At 38.5% G+C, this 20,414-nt stretch overlaps 1 protein-coding gene and 1 non-coding gene across 3 annotated transcripts in view; both read left to right on the forward strand.

Annotated features, from left to right (window-relative positions):
* ADGRB3 (adhesion G protein-coupled receptor B3) overlaps positions 1–20,414 on the forward strand; it is a 721,652-nt gene that overhangs the window by 603,946 nt on the left and 97,292 nt on the right. The window lies entirely within an intron of this gene.
* LOC114495799 lies at positions 16,134–16,236 on the forward strand. The gene has a single exon (XR_003684472.1). It is a non-coding gene; the product is annotated as a U6 spliceosomal RNA (small nuclear RNA).

Genomic DNA, 20,414 nt, shown 5'->3' on the forward strand with positions numbered 1-20,414 from the left:
TTGAAAGTTTTATTTTTTTTTTTTAATTAATGATTCAATTTTGTTACTGGTAATCAGTCTGCTCATATTTTCTGTTTCCTCTTGATTCAGTCTTGGAAAATTGTATATTTCTAGATCATTCATTTGTTCTAGATTGCTCGATTTGTTGGCATATAATTGTTCACAGTGTTCTTTTATGGTCCTTTGTATTTCTGGATGTCAGTTTTAACTTCTCTCTCATTTCTGATTTTATTTGGGCCCTCTCTTTTTTTCCTAATGAGTCCTACAAAAGGCGTATCAATTTTGTCTATGTTTTAAAGAACCAGCTTTTAGTTTCATTTTAATTTTTTTCTATTGTGTTTTAGTCTCTATTTCATTAATTTATATTCTGATCTTATTTCCTTTCTTCTACTCACTTTGGGCCTTGTTTGTTCTATTTATAGGTCCTTTAAATAAAGGATTAGAGTCCTTATTTGAGGTTTTCATTTGTTCATTTCTTGAGGTAGACCTATATCACTATAAACTTCCCTCTTGGGACTGCTTTTGCCATGTCCCACAGATTTTAGGATGTTATGTTTTCATTTTTATTTGAAGGTATTTTTTATTTCATCTTAGAATTTTTCATTGACTCATTGATTATTTAGCAGCAAGTTGTTCAGACTTCACATGTTTGTGTTTTTTCTAGTTTTCTTCTTGTACTTGATTTTTAGTTTCATATCATTGTGGTTGAAAAGATGCTCAGTATGATTTCAATCTTCTTAAATTTGTTGAGACTTGTTTTGTGGCCTAACATGTGATCTGTTCTGAAGCATATTCCATGTACACTTGAAAAAATTATGTCTTATGCTGTTTTTTGGATGGAATATATATTTTTTCATCTACTTTAATGTGTCTTTTAAGGTTAATCTTTTCTTTTTTATTTTGTTTGTCTGGATGATCTATTCATTGATGCAACTGGGTTTTAAAGTCCCTCACACTATTATTGTATTACTATCAATATCTCCCTTTATGTCAGTTAATATTTGCTTTATATGTTTAGGTGGTCCTATATTGGGTATATGGATGTTTACAAGTATTAAATACTATTAATGGATTGAGCTCTTTATCATTATGTAATGCTTTTCTGTGTTTCTTCTTACAGTCTTATTTTAAAGTCTCTTTTGTCTGATATCAGTATTGCTAACCCAACTTTCTTTTGTTTTCATTTGGATGACGTCTATTTTTCCATCCCTTCACTTTCAGTTTATGTGTGTGTTCAGGTCCGAAGTTTCTCTTGTAGGCCTCATATTTATGGGTCTTGCTTTTGTATTTCATGTGGTTAACATGAGATTTATATATAACAGCCCATGTATATAACACTGTTTAAGTTGATGGCTGCTTAAGAATGAACACATTCTGAAAGCACTATATATTTCTTCTGGGCTTCTCTCTGTGCTGGCTATCTAGGAGGCCTGGCTGCTAATGCTGCTGGTACACTGAAGTGCAGGTCTTGCACCTGACATCCTGACATGGCTGTGTGTGAGGCCCAGGCACAACTTCTGTGGGCATGCTGATGGGATGCACTGGCCATCAGCCTAGCTGACAGCAAGGCCCATCATGGCAGCTGGTGTGGGCATGCTGGTGTGCAGTTCAGGCTTCTGGTGTGAGTGGCTGTGTGGCCAGCCTCTATTGTTCTGGGCATGCTGGCATGTGGGGGCTCATACCCCTGGAATGGGGAGTCACTTTGGAGAGGCCTTATGGCCACTCATGGCCTCCTGCTGTGTCCTCAGGAGTGGCACACTGCTTTCATGCAGCTCTCAGGCCATGAGCTGGGTGCTGGGGGTAGTTCATTCTCTTTGGGAGGCTCTCATGTATGCTGACCAGGATATGCAGGTTGAGCAGTGTGAGTTCTCAGAGGAACTGGCACCTGCTAGTGTGAGGCCAGCTAAGTGGAAGAAGAGCAAATCAAACCAAACCAAAAGAAAATGATGTCTGCCAGTCCTTCCATCCCCAGAGAGATCTCTGTACCTCTGATACATACTCCAAAATCAGTTAATATATCTGCTTTGCATATGACCCAATGCTTTTCAAACTCATACATCTACACTAAGACTCAGAGTGTGTGAGTTTGTGTGTGGGTTCTCTTAAGAGTACAGTTTCCCACAGACCCTAGCTCCCCTGTATATAGGCATCACTGGTCCTCAAAACTAGATGTTGTATTGGCACTTTTTCCTGGTGCTGGTACTAGACCCCTGGGCTGGGAAGTCTGATGTGGTTCCAGGATGCTTCATTCATCAGAGAGGATCTGCTGCTGTAAAATTCCTCTTGCCTTTGAGACCAAGACTGTGGGGCCTGACAAGGCTATGTCTCTGCTCCTCCTGTCTCAGTGTGGCTTTTCTTTATATCCTCAGTTGCAGAGAATCTGTTCCCTAGTCCTCAGGTTGTTTACAGAGATAATTGCTCTAAGTGTACTGTTGACCCTTCAACAACACAGTTTAGATATCCATAGGTCCACTTATACCCAGTTTATTTTCAGGTGACCCACACATTTCCAAACTGAGTTGTTCAAGGGTCAACTGGCAGTTGGGAATCTGCATATGTGAAATGCCGACTTAGTTATATACAGGTTTTTGACTGTGTGGGGTAGTCCATGCCTATAGCCCCTCTGTTGTTCAAGGGTCAACTGTATTTCTAGTTTTGGTGTTAGAACAGGTGAGTCAGGGCACTCCCTACTCCACCATCTTGACTGGAAGTCCATGATGTTACTTTTATATGATGTTGAGTAATCAATAAATTCTCATTTACTGTAGCTGTATGTTTCTGGTTTATAGTAAAATACTCAATGCAGCCGAATGTGTCTTTTTCTGAGTATAATCAGAAGTCATACTCAACTCAAAAATATTTTATCACAATTTGTAAAATATGAAGATTTGAAGATTTTTTTAACTGACCTTAGAAAGCATTTAGAATGTTTTTTGGAGTTATGCATAGTTGTATTTTTTTTTTCCAACTTTACAAATATTATGAAGAGTAACAATCAGGCAATAGGGATTTGAATAATATTGTAATATTTAGATATGTAAATATGGAGATTTGTCAGATAATTTTTCCAGTATTTTTTATAATGGGCAATTACAATTTTTGTAAGTTTTTATAATGTGTCATTATAACCTTAAAATCCAAGTTTATAATGGAATTATTTGAAAGGCAAGAATGACCATATCTTATTTTCTTGACCCTTATTATTGAACTGAGTACTTTCAAAGAGCCTATTTCTTTTTGGATATGTAGGAAGTCAATGTCAGGCCTGAAGTATTACACTAAACAATTATGACATTCTAGCCAGTTGGATTTATTGCTTTTCCTATTAGACTTCTCTCTAAGCAATCACTGTTTAGACAGGATGACCCCCAGTAACATTTCAAGACAGCCAGAGGGCTGATTGGCTTTCATCCTTCCAGGGCAATGTGAGTGTCCACACACAAGTATTGGCATGTCCTGGGGGCCCACGCCCTTTACTCCTCAGGCTTTAAGTCCTCTTGTTCTCAGCTTGAAAGTGGTTTGTTGGATAGAAAGTTCGTATTGATTTTTAAGCAATCAATACAGTGATTTAACTTTGCTCTTCTGATATGCACGATTTCTCTCTGTTCATTACAGATGAGCCTCTTTTCATCTTAACTTGAGCATTACTTTTCCTGTTACCCACTTTGAAAAGAGAATGGCAGGACTAGAGCATGCCAGTTAACAGAGCATTTTGCAAAGATTTAAAGGGCAGAAAGATGGGGCATCACTGAAGCTCTGTCTGGGCCTGAAGTTTTCCTCTCTAATATGAGATGAACAGGTAATCAGGAAGGTTCTTTTTGGTTCAGATGTTCACATGTAACATTTATTTAATACTCCTGCTACTCTTACTTATCATCACTATCATAAATATTGTTATATGACCATTATTTATTGAGCATTTCCTTTCTGCAACACATTATCCTAAACATTTTATATAACTCCTAACATTTACCCCTCAGACATTCCATAAAATGTTTTTATTTTCACCACTTTAGAAATGAGGTGGCTGAAAACTACAAATGTAACTTATCTTGCCCAAGTTCACATGCTATTTTAAGGTAGAACCAAGGATTCAACTTAGATTTGTCTATTTTTTAAAAGACTTTATCTGTTTATTTTGTAAAGAGGGGAAGGGAGGGAGAAAGAGAGGGAGAAAAACATCAATGTGTGGTTGCCTCTCACAGGCCCCCAACTAGGGACCCAGCCTGCAACCCAGGCATGTACCCTAGACTGGGAATCGAATCAGTGACTCACAGGCCAGTACTCAACCACTGAGCCACAACAACCAGGGCTAGATTTGTCTATTTGAGAAACTACTTCTTAGCTACAACAAAATACACAGGTGTTTATTAGAGTAGAAAGAAAATGAGGTATTAATAACTGTTCTTTGAGAATAGGTATTCCTTGAGAATTCATTTGAAGAAGAAAAAAATATTTAAAATATAGGCCTTTGAAAATATTTTAAATGTAAAAAAATTCATATCAAAGTAATTCTCCTGTAATTTGAACTATGCCAACATGTACATTTTGACCAAGTAGTTTATACTTATAATTTTGTATTCACAAGCAGTTATATTTTAAGTAGTTCTCCTTAATCAGAATTTGAATTGCATAAATGTTATCTATCAAGTAACTTTTGTATTTCTTTAGTTAATATTAGCCTTGGTAGTTCTAAAAGAGGTAATACTAGCACTATATCATTTGCAGTTCAAACCAAATCCAGGAATATCATGACTGGTGTACCCACAGAAATAATAATTCTGTAGTGTCATATGATTTCATAGGTAAGGACAAAGAAATGGTCCAAGAAGGAAAATTTGTATTACATGTTTCATTTAGTTAGTATAGCATACTCTGAGTTCTTTAGGTTTATTAAATAGAATTACCTGTATAATAACTTCTTTTTGAAATTTAAAAATAAATGAAGTGTTATAGGAGTTCTATTATATTTTACTATCCTGCAGAATCCTCCTTTTGCCAACTATGAGGGGGGAAAAACATGTGTAGTATTAACACACTAGTAAAGACTGTAAAATTAAGGATCTGAGAAAATTTAATTAATGGACAGTTTTCTGTAACAGAGGTATAAAGTGCAGTGTGTCTCACCTCTGTGCCTTGGTTCATTGGAGCCGCATGCATGGGTACAGCAATTTTGGGAGTGTGTGATGGGTTTGTTACACTTAACGAGCCTGGTTCCCCCACCAGGGCTGACATTTTAATATCAGACTCCCAGCAGTGAATTCTTGTCAAAGATGGATTTTAGATCACCGGGCTTTCCACGATTACAGTTTTTGGTACAAAATGTCAAGCACATTCATCAGTTATGAATTAATTGTAAGCGAGCCTGGTATTGGTAACAGGGCAACCCGAAGAAAGGCTGTCAGAGATCAGCCTGGGGATTAGGAAACTTCCTCTGCTCTTTGTAAACACCAGTTCTCACTTGACCAGTGTCTTTCATGCGAACTTTGGGAAGCTTGGTTTCAAGAGTAGGCATATGGCATGATTAAAATAAAATCATAAATATTTTTAACAATAAGATGGACCAGTCTGTAAGATTTTAATATTGAGAAAAGTAAATAAGGCTTCATACAGTTTTGAAAGAATCTTTAAGTGTAATCAAATTATTCTTTTAAGAGAAACAGAGCTGATTACATGTATTTCCCCGAGAAGGAAACAAAGCACTGACAGACTCAGAAAAACCCCACATCCAGTAGTTGAAGTCATTGAGTCAATTAAAGTTTAGTAACAATTGGAACCATAAGCCCTAATTACATTGCAAACCTCATGGAAAGAAACCGACGTGGACTCAAATTCTACTCACTGTCCCACTGTTGGGTTAAGAATGACACTTTCCCCAGGTTCATTTGAAACAGTACACAGATTAAGTCAGCAAAGTGTATAAATTTAAGTTGATTTTCTAAATATTTTTATTTTTGTTTTTATTCTGTTTTTATAGTGCATGCAACTAATATTTTAAAGTGGAAAAATCTACATACAGTAAGCATTTTTCAGGCAAACCAGTGAACTGGTCAACATTTTCTTCACTGGTTTTAGATCAGTTGACAATATTCTCCTTGATGAGATCAGTTACCATGAAGGTGTGCCTAATTTGCATTAAATCAGGGAACCTACAAATTGTGTCTTCAGTAGAACTCCCCTGTAGTATTCTAGTAAAAACTAGAAGAGCATTCTCAACTGTGAAAACATGTAAATATGAAATAAAACTGACTGATCAGGAAAACAGAATCATAGTTACCGTGGTGTTTAGGATGGTGGCTATCACAGGTTAAGGGAGTCGAGGGGGATGGTTGGCAGAGGACCAGATGGCTGTATATAAAGTGTTTCCAAGGTTCTGTCTATGGTGGTGGGTGCTGGGTCAAGGGTGCATGTCACATTATTAATACATCAGTGAATGAATAGATCAGTGACTGAAAAATGACATGCACAGATCAGTGATGAGACTGTTTCATATATCAGAGATTAAAATTAAACCAATATTGTAAACTTGAGATCTAAAATATAAAATTAAAATTTTAAAAATATGTTCATCTAGATTATTTTTGTTTACCAATAATATTTTCGGTAATGGGCAAATCAATAAGAAAACATCAAATTTCCTTTGATTATTATGTAGCATTTTTCTGGAATTTAGTGTCCTATTTACAGCTAAAACATCATGTAAAACATATTATTTGTTTCAAGTCAAAATGTAAGCATTGTCTCCCCTACCCTCCATCCCTCCTGCCCCCTCCTTCCTGGCCAGTGCTCTTGCTCTCCATGTCACTTGCCCTTGAAAGCTCATGCAAAGTCACAGACATAAACACACATCCTTTCAGTAACAGGATGAAGTATTGTCATTAAGATTTCTAATCAGGAAGACTTTTTATTTCAGCCCTGGTTTTCACTTTTTCACTTTCTTAGATATGAGTTCATTCCTGACTTAGTAAGTATAGCATATTAAGAAAATCTGAATCTTTCTTTGCTTATTAACAAAACTGCAGTGCACAAGGTACCATTTTTTATTGTTGCATATACCACGCATCTCTACTTATCTGAAAGGTAAAAAGTAGCTCACTCACACACACACAGATTGGAACAAATTAAGAATAGATATTATTGAGAAAAGAAAATAATAAAACAAAAAGCAAAGATGTACACACTCACACGTGCACACATATACATACGCAAATCCTGGCCAATGGACAGGTATAGGAGATCTTGGTCAAAGAGTTGTAGGGCCCTGGCTGGGTAGCCTAGGTGGTCAGAGTGTTGTCCCGATGTGCCAAAGTTGTGTTTCTGATTTCTAGTCAAGAAACACACAAGTAACAAATAAATGCATAAATAAGGAACAACAATCTCAATATCTATCTCTCCCTCTCTCCCCTGCCTTCTCTCTCTCTCTCCAAAATCAGTGAATAGTTGTAGAAATTCCCAGCTGAATTTGGAGTGTGTCCTGAAGTTCATTGTTGTAGTTCTCCCTTCTTTCAGGGACTAGGGGTGGTGAGATAAATGGATTATGTCTCCAGGCCCTGCCCTGTAGAACAGACAAGTCAGCAGACAATTGGGACACAGTGCAGTTATAGTCTATCTTGTGAGAAAAGACAGGAAATAATTCTGCACAGCAAAAATGAGAACGTGAAGAAGTAAGAGACAGCTCCACAGAAGACATGGAACTGGAAGAGAAGTTGATGTATGAATAGGAATTTGCCCAACAAGAGAGAGAGAACAGGGTAGACAATAACTAGCACTGCAGTATTACTTTAACACAGAATATAGTGAAAGGAAGGAAGGAAGCTGGAAGTCAATTGAGATGAACTTCAAATTGATTGGGAAAGATGTTGAAGGAAATTATATTCTAGAAAAACAAAAGTTGGCTACAGTGCATGTGACAGATTAGAATAAGGAGAGACTGGAAGTGGGGGAACAAAGTAGAAACCTGTTAGGACAGGTAGGAGATTGCATCCAGAAAGACACTGATGATTTCAGGGAGAAGAGGGTCAGATTCTGCACCAGATCAGCACTCTCACCCGTTCCCCCAAATCTGGCATGATCCGAGAGCACAATAAATAATTTTTGAGTTATTCCATGAGTCTGTTTTGTCTTGTATTTTATATTCCTATTTGCTTTATTACATTTTTAAAATATTTATTTTCCATAAAAACCTACTTCCATGAGTGTTAGGTCCAGTGGGGTTTGCTAATGGAAATCTATGTTTGCATATGCAAATGTATGTATATTCTGTTCTCCCCTGGAAAAGAAAAAGAGGCCACTTAGAATAGCAATTTCATTGACTACATATAGCAGGGGGGAAAACAAATGCATACAATATTGAAAAATGTAAAATTTAGTTCCAAGTGGATTGTATTATAAACCTGGAAATATCTTTGTGTTGCCTGTTTGTAGCACTCAAAAACTCGAAAACTTGTCAGCAGTTAGGGCTGGTGAGTAGAAGGTAGAATCAAGCTGTGAACTAGGATTAGGAACTATAAGAATTAAAAGCACTTTCTTCCCTTGGTTTTGGTCATTTTCTTTGTAGGTTTCCCTTGGCAAAGTTTACTACCTAAACACTTAAAAATAATGTGGCAGCTTTCAAGTTTCTTCAGGTGACTTTATAAAGTCCTTAACGCTGAGGAAAAACAAGACAACCTGAGTAATGGAGGAAGGTTCACAGCAATTCAGATGCAGTGTGCTTCTGCTTCTGCTGCTGGTGGAGGAGGAGGGTCTGTGGTCTGTGAATCTTATCTGTGTATGGACTATGACTGGAAAAAAGTGTGATGCTGGGAGTGAATTCTCATTAGTCACCAGCCACCTAAAACATAGGAGGGATGGCTCTGTGTGCAAGGGAACTGGTACGGACAGGGGTGAAGGATGTCTTCAAGAGGGTGGGGTGTAAAAAATGAGAATAGAGACATCCCAAGTCAACACTTCTCTTTTTAAACCTAACAGGAACCAAAATGGGCACTTTGAGCAAAACAAGGTCAAGGAGATGAAAAGATTACCCACACATCAAAGTATTCATTGTTGCAAGCTGCACTTTAAAATATCTGAGAAAGAAAAAGCAAAAATCAATGTTGGCTATGCTGGTACACAAACCTGTCACCTCTGGGAAATCTCTTTGGGTTCAAAGCCAAACCAATTTTGTGAGTTTTACCTTTCAATCCCCAGGTCACAAATAGCTAAACATTTTTTACCTGACTTGCAGTGTTCATGCCAAAAAGCAAAGACCTTGAGAGTTCATTACAGAAGCAGCGTGCAGTGGTGCAGGAGAGGCGTGTGCGGAGATAGAGGCTGTCATTCACGGGGTGGTTGCATTTCTTTTTTTTCATTCTAGACAAAGCAAAAAGCTAAGTCCAGTTGGACAGATGAAGCTGCACTCTGAAAGAAGTCAGTCAGGCAACAGAAAGGTACTTACAAGTCCGTACATCCTCTCTTTGCATCTGCTTCTTATTGAAGGAGGGTGTGAGCAGAGCAGCAATAAAACAACAAGACTCTTGCCCAAGGAATGAAATCAAGTCTTAGAAATGTACCAATGGATTGCTTATGTTGCCCCATCTCATCTCATTCCATTTAGCATTCTTCATTTAGTGGGCTCTATTATAAACTATTATCCAGTCCTCATTGGTGTGGAGGACATTGTTTTTCTTATCAGGGAAGATAGAGAGAGAATATTTAAAGCAAACACTCTGGGATTTCAGGGATTTACTGGGAGAGAACAGCCTATGCTTCTCCTGTGCTTCCCAGTTCTGCAATGTAGGCCGGGGACGCTGGAGCACAGGGACCTGACTAATGTTGCCTCTTTCCAGAATCTCACAGACAGCCACTAAATTGAACAGATTGAATTTCTTGTGCAAAATCTCAAAGTCTCACACTTTGCGCTGTTATTACTTTATAGTTTCCTCTTCCATCTTCAACTGAAATTCTTTGGGGAAAAAAGCTCACAAGTCTAAGATTTGCATGTTTAAAAAAAAGAAAAATAAGGGAGGGAGATTAGGAGGAAGAAATATATTAGTAGTTATAATTTTTACTTGGCTTAGAAATCCCAGCTCTAGTGTCTATGTAAGGCATCCTTTTTAACTTCACTTTCTTTTTTAGTAAGGGAGGAAGGACTATAACTGAGATTATATTATGTGTGATCCAGATACCACTGTGAAATATATTCAGAAAAAATTGCCCTATAAAATACATGAGATGACCCATTCCTACATAAGTTTTTAGTACATTTTGGTTAAAGAACACCTGTAAAATAAAAATGATAGCTATTTGTCAGATAACACCCTGGGCCAAGTGTAGTATTTCTCGGTGCATGTAATTATAGGAAAATATTTATAGTGACCTCTGAGTATTTTGAGGTTAATGGTTGATTTCTCCTGAGTTTTAAGGGCTAGTACTTTCTGGAGGAAAGGAAAATCCATTAAAAATAAGAAAACCATCATATTCAAACATGTATACTATAAGGTTTCTCTTGGGGTCATTTCACCAAATCCAAGTAAGTCCTGGCCATTTTTCCTTTCATTTTAATTGCAGCATCACCCATGGTAATGAAGTATTAATTGTGGCTCTCTGCATGTTGTTAAATGGAATAAAATAATAATACTTTCACTTCATTCAAATTTGGCATAAGCACTGGGTTTTCCCATAAGGTAAAAAAAAATATGTATATATATGGACGGCACTATAAAAATAGAATGATGAATTACAGGGGAGATTCCCCTGGATTTCTACAGCATCTCGTATTTACCCTATTTCTGTGAAATATCTTTGTTTATGCTTAGGAAGAAGAAGTAGACACTGTTAGGAAGAGGAAAATTACATTCACAAATGACTATAAATATCTAGATATGAACAAAGGGCCAAATGGAGGAGAAAAAGTTAAGATAAGCAGTTTATAAATTCAGGTTGTGGTCAGGGGACATTCCAGGAGTTTGGAATAAAGCAACATCTCAAGCCTAAGTCATTTCAAATCTGAGTCAATGTAAACTAAACAACACCCCAGGGCAGGTGGGGAGGAAAAAGTCCCTGTAAGAGAAAGAAGCTCAAATAAATGCCTGTCAAAAAATTGTTTTAATAAACTTATAATACTATGTGAAGGGCTTCCACTTTTAACCCTTCTGCTTCTGGGCCCAGGAGAGGGCTTTTCTTTTTATCAGCCACTAGTGGAGGACCTAGGGGCTTTTCTCAGAAGGATAAATTGATGAGATACAGACGGTTTGATTTGGCTTGCCTCACTGCTTTTCCCGTCGTATCTTGTCAGCCAAAGGACCTTCTGGCTTTATGGAGCCTACTTATTTATAGAGCGCTTTATAAACACAAATGTATTACTGTAGCCTGAAATCCCCATTTCATGCACTTACTCAAGAATGGATTTTGCAGCACTGCCCTACACCAGTCACCACCACTCCTTGCATGGGCAGAGAGGCCTGTTATGCTTCCTTTCACATGCGTTCAGCACACGCATGTTTGATACACTGGTGAACACAGGGCACCAGACCGTGTCAAGTAGCCATGGAGCTGGCACAACTCAAGGAGAAGCTGTGGACTTGTGGAGTAAGCATTTCCAAAGGATTTCAAAGGGTTTTGCAGCTGTCACCTCATAAACTGCCACAGTGGCAGCTTTCAGGCTCCATCATTAGCTATATTTTAGACTTGTGATTTGCTACTAATGATTTCTGTGGAGCTGGTTCTTCTCTCACCCCCCAGTTATTACCACCCTCATTGCTGTCGCTAGGAAACAGAAGAAATGGCAGTTAACAGCCCAAGCCAGGAGTATGGCTCCCTGGTTGGACCACTTGCTTAGGAAGGTTATTTAGTCACATTTGCTTTCGTTTCAGAATCTGTCAAGTGGAGGCAATAATAGCACCAACTCATACTGTTGTCATAAGTATTACATGAGATAATACCAACACAGTGCTTAGAATAGTATCTAGCGCATGTCAAGAACTTGATGGATGTTTTCTATGACTGTTATTGTTGTCCCATTATTGCATCATATACCAAAGACAATGTTACATCCTTGGAGACTTTTGTGCTGCTTTATGCTAGCATACTCCTTTGCTCACAAGGTGTCTTTTAAAAAAAATAATGCTTTATAAACAGGTTTTTGAGGGAAAATAAGATGGTTTTTCAAAGAATATGGCTTTTAGATTCATTACCACTTGCATAGAGTTCCAATGTCAGTGTACATAGAGGCACAGTGAAAAAAATTACCATTCTTTAGCATTTTCTATACCATGGGGCATCCTGGAAAAATCTTTTAAGCTATCTCTGTATATAATAAAAGTATTCAGACATTATAATCAGTTACTTTTATAAGAAAACAAGAAACAGTTTATTATAACTTTTTTTCTCATTTCATCCAAGCATTAAAAAGGTTAATCTCCATAGGTTTTAATTTAGTGAAATTAGTATATCACTTATGCCTCACAGCAGGAGCATACAAGTAATGAATTAATTTGGTATAACAATTGATGTGTTAGAACTCTTCTGTTATCTCCTAAATTGTTTTCTGCTCATTGTTTGTGATACCTTGTACTTCTGTGTTCACCTTGCCCAATCTGTTTTTTGATGAACAACATTGATAGCAAATCATAAGCATAAATTTGAAAATTCTATATTAACTCTCCTGCACCTATAATTTTTTTGGACTTAAGACATGACAACCAGGTCTACTAAAAAATTAGTAAACATTTATTCACTGTCTGCTCTAAGAACCCAGTCAGTGTCCTGGTGAAGAGTGTGGACTCCGGGTTCAGTCTCCTGTGCCTTTGATTTTCTGTTGCACCTGATTTGGCCTCAATCTCTTCTGTAAAATGTGAGTGATAACACTGTCTGTCTTCAAGGGTTATTTGAAGACTAAAGATATAAAATAAAAAAGATATATAAAACACTTAGAAGTCCCTGGCATAGAGAGAAGTGCTTATGATATTTAAACTATCATGAATGTCACATTTAGATATGATCCAGAAATAAGGAACTCCATGGAATCTTGGAAAAGAAAATGAAAGCAATGTTCTGTTCTCCACATCCTTGTAATAAGAAATCTATTACAAGAACTCACTTCTCACTTCCTTTCCTTTTTTTCCTCAATACCTCACGTGCCACTTAAAAATATATGTGCTTATCTAGCTGTTTCTTAAATAATGCTTTCTTACCCACATTTAAAAATTTACTCTAGCTGATTCTGATTTATCAGATATTAGTTATACGTATTTTATACCCCCCAGAAGGGGTAATTTTGCAATTTTTTAGAAACATGTTTTATGCTGACATTACCAGTTTCAAGGTTAATACCTACTGGCTTAACCATCCAGTTAAAATGTGAACCTCTTTGGGTCTAATCACAAAATCATGATGTCTATAGAATCCAGCCCTTTTAAGGAGAGATGCTAAGTTCTCCTTCCGCTAGAAATTAATGAGGGAGCCAATGAGAGGATGGGAAGAACCTGTTCAGCTGAATTAAATGGAAACTACCTTTGCATTTCATCTTTTCACACTAGGCAGCCAATACTCCCTCTTTGTATCTTGTCTCTTCAACAAAACCTCTAAGGAGGAAGAAATACATTAGAGAAAAGCCTCCTGCTTTAATCTGCTGTAGTCATCTGCTTCCCACAGTTGTGCTCCTTGGTTCCTGGCCAGGCTCCCCATGGAGAGATGAGACTAATTCCTGGGAGGAAAGCTGACAACCAGAGAAGAAAGGAAGGGCAGGTCAGTGGAACTTTTAAAAATATATGTGCCTTTCCTGGGTGGTGTAGCTTGGTGGACTGAGCACCAACCTGTGAACGGAAAGGTTGCTGGTTTGATTCCCAGTCAGGGCACATGCCTGGGTTGCAGGCCAGGTCCCCAGCTTGGGGTATACGAGAGGCAACTGATCATCTATTTCTTGTACACTGATGTTTCTCTCCCTTTCTTCCTCTCTCTCTATAAATAAATAAATAAAATCTTTATAACTATATGTATCTGATTTTCAATTTTGCTCTTTATTCAGATGTACACAAATATTCTTTATTATCACAGAAGGCTAAAGGCAGATTGACTCTGGATCTCAAAGGACAAAGTCACGAAGCAGTTCACATTTGTGGCTCACAAATATAAAACTTTTCTTGATCTCACAGTTAGAATAGACCTGTCTCCCGTGGGTCACCCCACCTGTATTGTGGAACCAGTGTGAGTGCTGTATATGTATTTGTCTCTGGTCTGTGTCTTCCTGAAAAGCTGTATTGTAAGGTGGTTAAAATCAAGGCCCCTGACATCAGATGCCTGGTTTTGAATCCCAGCTCCATCACTTCATAGTTATGTGACCCCAGGCAAGAGTCTTAACCTCTCTGTGTCCCAGTTACCTTATCTATGTAATGAGCATAATAACATTTACCTCATATTAATGTTGTGACGACTAAATGAGTTAATGTGTGGAAAACACTTGGAAGAATGCCTGGCTCACAATAAGTGCCAACCAAGGGTTTGATTTACTTGCTTGGTGGTAGAGAACAGGTTTTAATCAATCTAATTCCAAGAACCCAGCAGAATGAATGGCACATAATATGGGTATCTAACCTAGTTCTCAAAGACAAAGCTATCCATTGGCTCCTAACAGCAGAACAAAAATTGTATGTTTCTCCAACTATACACAGAGAGAGAGAGAGAGAGAGAGAGACTGGTAAGAAAGAAATAAAGGAATGTATAAGAAACATAATAGGGGGCAGAAGAGAAAGAAATCAAGTTCTCTGTAACAGGAAACAGCAGCTCAGTGGGATCTCCTTTCTATCAAACTGAAATGTCCTAGTAACCAGACTTTCAGAATCCCCTCCTGAAATACAGCAGCAGGCCTATTAATTAGTATGAAGGTGTAGTCAAAAGGACAGTGCTACCTGGAGAACTGAGCAATTCAGTCAACCTTGCAGCATTTAATTAAGACGCAGACCAAGAAACTTCGGTGATTTAGAGCATGCATTTCCACGGCAGTGTGTTTTCCGACTCACGTGTTCTATGTGGTTGCTTTTCTGCTGGTCACGGGTGGTCTGAAGTGGAAGGAGAAACACCCTGCCTTGCCCACATGGTGGGTCCCTCAGAATATACTCCCAGGCTCTTGCATTTATTTATTAGGAAATTTGAGCTCTCACACCCAAGTGCTGGTTCATGGAACACTAGCACTTGTATGCACATTCCAGAAAACGTTCAGTAGATGTGGAAACTAGAAGAAGGAAACCTCTGGTGGTATAAGTGCTTTACACAATTTGTCAGAGCAGTGTTTTGCTGCTTGTGGAAACCTAGAAGAGAAGAGCTGCACCTGACATAGAGCAGTGGGGACTCTCTTTGTAAACCCTAGTGGCCTGGCTCCAGTGGGCGGGAGGGTCTGAGCCCCTGGAAAGTGCTTTCAGCCCCCAGCCCGCTGCAGCTCAGACCTCACCGTGCAAGGAGCTCTCCAAAACAAAACCTCAGAACTTTCTGGAGAAGTTTGCAGCCCATCCTGCAAGGACCAGGAAGAGTTAAATAAGTGAGGTCATTGAGAAGCACGCATTTTGGGAGAATCCATTCTTTTAGGCAGATACAAAAGCCCTCCTCTGTGTTGGGTGCCAATGGGAACTGCATAATGGATAGCTATGTCAAAGAATGGAGTTTATTAAATTGAGCATGGCATATCATATCCTTGGAGAAGGAAAGTAAATTCCCTGGAGACCAGGCTAAGTTGGCTTCCTTAAGAATTTCTTGGCATCTGTTTCAGATGTGTTCATGGGAAGGGTAAAGAGCAGTGTGTCAGTAATGGGAATCTCTCCTAGTCACTAACTAGCGTCCAAGTCTCACAAAGAAAAAAATGCAGTTTATGGTTGTGCTCCCACCAAAAGGCCTCACTACGGAGTAGAGCTTAGGTTGGAAATCCATTCTGTCCCTGCTTTCCAAGGGGTCTGGCTTCTGTCTCCCACCGAGCTTTCTCAAGAGAAAGGGCTCCATGTAGGTCATGAATATAAGGATGGGGGTTGCATCTGATTTAAAAAGCGGCTTATGTGGCCGCTTGATACCCACCTAATGCTTGGTATTTATTCCCAGAACCAAATGATGAGACCAGTTTTGTGAGACTAAAAGGCAACAAAATAAAAGGCAATAATAGGCAACAAAATACAGTTCTTGCTTCGGTAGCACACATACTAAAATTGGAGCGATACAGAGAAGATTAGCATGGCCCCTGCACAAAATACAGACCAATAAAAAAATGCCTCAATCAATACATAGCCACACATTCACAAAACTAAGTTTTAAAGAAATTAATGAAGGCAGTGAAGAGTCTGAATTACTTTGTAAAGAGTGAATTGAAATGCACTTCCAATCACTTCATATAAATATGATTCTTCAGAATTTGATTTTTTTAATCTCAATTTTAAAAACAGCTTAAGTCAGTTACATTAAAGAGTTGATTTTTTTTCTCATCAAGTATGGGTTGGAAAATACATTAAAAAAAAAGAATTAATGGGGTCATTGAGGTTGAAAGTGACCATTATCTTAGTTGCAAAGAACTAAATCTACTCCATAGGGTAAGGAGAGTTTAGTAAGTAAAATTATTATATTTTTCAACCACTAGGTTAGGTTCTATGTAGCAGAGATAACAATGAGCAGAGCATAATTCTTGCCTTTAAGTAGGTTAAAATATAGAAGCAAAGTGATCTTACCATTCAAAGCATTATAAGATAGACAAAAGCTATGAGGTTCTGGTTAAATTCTATGAAAGTGCAGAGAGGGAGGTAAATGTAGATCCAGGGTGTTTGAGCAAGCAAAGATGGGATGCATAGAATACAGGGATAGATTAGCGAGGAGGACAACATGTAAAGGAGAGCAATCAAAGCAGGCATAGAGCAATTCCCCAGGCAGTAATTGGCAGTCTGGTGGCTGCCCCAACTCAGGATATCGAAGGTGGAATAGAGACATGAGCCTGGGAATATAATGGAAACTATTCTCTTAGAAACTGCCAGGGGGACTAGGAGATTTATTAAAAAATATTTGCTTTTGCTTTTGTTTTGTAACAAGGTAGTGGCACAATTAGAAAATGCTTTGAGCAAGAGATTAGACTGTAATGAAATCAAGTAAGACTGATATACCAATGATACCCCAGACAGCAGCTGACCCCAGGGGCCTGCAGACAATTTCATGCTTCACCCTTTTTCTCAGGGATTGAAGAGAGAGCGCCTTGCCACTCAGCTTATTGGGTAACAGTTGCCATGGTTTTTGGAGAGTTCCTCCCATTTAGGGTCAATTGGAAGGCTGAGCTTCTTCATCCCACTAGGGAAAACCACCCAGAGAAGTTGGACTGTTTTGGTTTCCTGCTGTAGAACCTATATTCAAATTGTGGCTGCGTGAACTTAAGCAACTTACCTGACCTCTTCGTACCTCAGTTTTCTTGTGAAGAGAGTTTAATATATGAGTTGGCATATGATAAAAAGCCAATAGCTAGTAGCTATTAGAAATTATAAAGAGTAAATTTACTTTGGGCCCATGAATATTCTTTCCAGTAAGCCACAGTGTACTCCTCTTCACCTGATTCACAATCAAAGAGATATGCAGATATTCTAATGATATCTCAGCAAAGTGAGTAAGGCATTCACATTTTGACCTGTGACATTATTGGATCAACTAATCATGTTCAGGTGGGGTGGTGTCAGCTAAAACACTGAGCCTTGCACGTATTCCCTCATTAAAATGCAGCTGCATGAGATACTTACTGTAGTCAGTTAGTCCTTCCCTGAAAAGAAAAATAAATAAAATAAAATAAAATAAAATAAAATAAAATAAAATAAAAACGGTGACTCATGGGCTGCTGGCTAATTCTACAAAAATGGGCTCTGGAACTGTGACTCTTCCTTTTACTGAAAATTATTTTTGCTATTGTTATATATGGTGATGAAGAAGCTCCAATCCCCATTGTTCTTAAGGTTTATATTTGGAGGCTTGTCAAAGGCAGAGTAGACCACCCAATATCTATCACCATTCATCTTACCTGGTAGTGCTGGCCTGAAGCAGAATTCTGAGATTTTCTTTGTTGCCCCCCATCCTCCTACCCAACCTTCATCTGTTCTCTCTGGCAAGCTGCCTATATGCATACACTTTGCACATACTCATCACATTTTTCACTACATTCATAGTCCAGCTTTCCTCTGGACTCTATAAGGAAATGAAAATAATCGATCTCTGTTGTATTCTTGGTAGAGGTCAGAGAATAGAATTATCTCAGCTGATTTGGTCTGCTTGACAACCAGCATTGTGATTCCCACACTGGCACAGCTTGTACACCTGGCCAGGTACTCAACAAAGGCCCAAGAGGCAGCACATAAAATTGGGCAAGGAGCCCTGGTTATTGCTTTTCAATATAGGGCCCATTCTCTAAATCTTTCTAAAAGGAAGGAATAGAAATCCAAATTGAAGCAGGACTTTCTCTTGACATTGTGTATCTTGCTCTCAAAAATAAGTTTATTTAGATTTATACAAACATTGCAGTTGACTTAGCCTGGCAGTTGACTAATCCAGTCACTGGTATGTAACAGATTTCTGGTGTGCTCCAATTTAACCTTATTCATTAAAAACATGGGAGGGGGGAGATCATTATAATGGCTTTATGGTGCAGAAAACCAGCAGGGAAGATCAAGAACTGTAAGAAAATAAAAGTTACATTTAACAAATGAAATTTGTAAGGTATTACAAAGAAAAAAAAACAGTTATTCATTAAAAATGAAAAAAATTATTCAAGTTGACAGTAAAACACACACACAGAGAATACATCTGGGAAGTAAGAAGATGCTCAAAGAAAGCTTTAGAATTATGGGTTCTTACTTTGGGTTTGTTTGCCCAAGAGACATAAATGTTTAAATAATCCACAGGGACTAAGAAAGTTATCAGCACTAGCTCCCAGTATAAAGAAGTCTAAAGAGAAATTCTACCAAAAGAAGCAGAAATGACTTGGCTCCTACACATGGTGTGGTTAGGGAAGGGAACATAAACTAGCCTGTGAGCCTCCTCTTGATCTGTAGCCTGGTCCCCTTGATCTCCATCTCCACAAGCCTGCCTTTCTGCAACATCTTCACAGTGGCCTCTACTTCTAAACCATCCTCCATCCCATTCACATCCGAATCCTCTTAACATAGTTCTTTCAGTGTGACAGCAGCACATCCAAGCCTCTGTGCAGGCACACGCTGTTTTATTGCACTTCCCTTTATTGCACTTCACAGACATGTTTTTTATAAATCTAAGGCAAGACCCTCCACCATCAAAAACATCATGACTTGCTTTATTGCAGCACTCCATTTATTACAGTGGTGTGGAACCCAACCTGAGACATCTTCAAGGTCTGCCTGTACTTTGAGATTCTGCATCATCTTTCCACAGCCTACCCTTACCCAGCCTTTGCTCAGATCTCCCCCACACTGACCTTCTATTGCATCTGGAGTGTATGGAGCCTGGCCTTTTTTCTTACTTATCACCTCCAGGTACCCTGGTTTTACCACCACCATAGGTCTCCCCAGATTAGGTAAAATAAGAGCTTTACATTAATTAAATGCTTGATGATTAAAAGAGGCAAAGGAATCATGCCTCTGCTTCCTTATATGGCTTCTGCTCAACCGTGCTTTCTCACTGCTGAAACTTGAGCCTCTCTGTTCCCTTGGCCCATGCTTGTTCCATGCCTGCTTCTGCAAAACAAGCTGCAGAAAAAATCAAGGATAGATAAATAATAAATGATTTGCCTGGGGAAAGGCTGGTATTGGCCAACTTTTCTTGACAGTTTTCATTCTTAATGTTTTCTTTTTTCTTTTCTCATTCTAGACACCTTTCAGAAATCTAGGCTTTATTCCTAAACCTTGTGTTTGCCCCTCTCTCTTTAACAGTTACGGAATCTCTCTGTCCATGATCTAATGGTCCCCTCTCTTCCCTTCTCTTAATTCTTTGCTTTGTTTTTAATCCTCTTCTATTTATCCATCCAACTTTCTCCCTGTTAATTGTGGAGCCTCTTGCTTCCTACTTTCTAGTGCTCCTTCCTGACAGCATCATGGGAGCCCCAAGTTGCAAGCTATTTACCTGTCCATTTTTAATGGTTGTACTGCTAAAGGCTGTGTGTGCCAGGCATCCCAGGTGCAGGGAGACCAGACTGTCAGGTGAGGCTAGAATGAGCAGCTCTTCTGCAGATTCAGGGGAAGAGCTGCCAAAAACACCTCTGGATCCAAATAGAGATGCAGCTGTTGCCATCACAAATATTAGACCAGGGAGAAACTGTGTTGGAGTCTTCTCAAAACTAGAAACTTGCATAAATACTGTGTTTTAAAAGCCTGAGGTATAAATCTGCCACGGAAACCATCTAACTCTTGGTTTGGGAGTAGCCTATTGTAACTCTTAAAAAAAAAAGAGGTAGAATAAAAGTCTTGTAA

Source organism: Phyllostomus discolor, chromosome 4, assembly GCF_004126475.2.
Source record: "Phyllostomus discolor isolate MPI-MPIP mPhyDis1 chromosome 4, mPhyDis1.pri.v3, whole genome shotgun sequence".
Taxonomy (NCBI): domain Eukaryota; kingdom Metazoa; phylum Chordata; class Mammalia; order Chiroptera; family Phyllostomidae; genus Phyllostomus; species Phyllostomus discolor.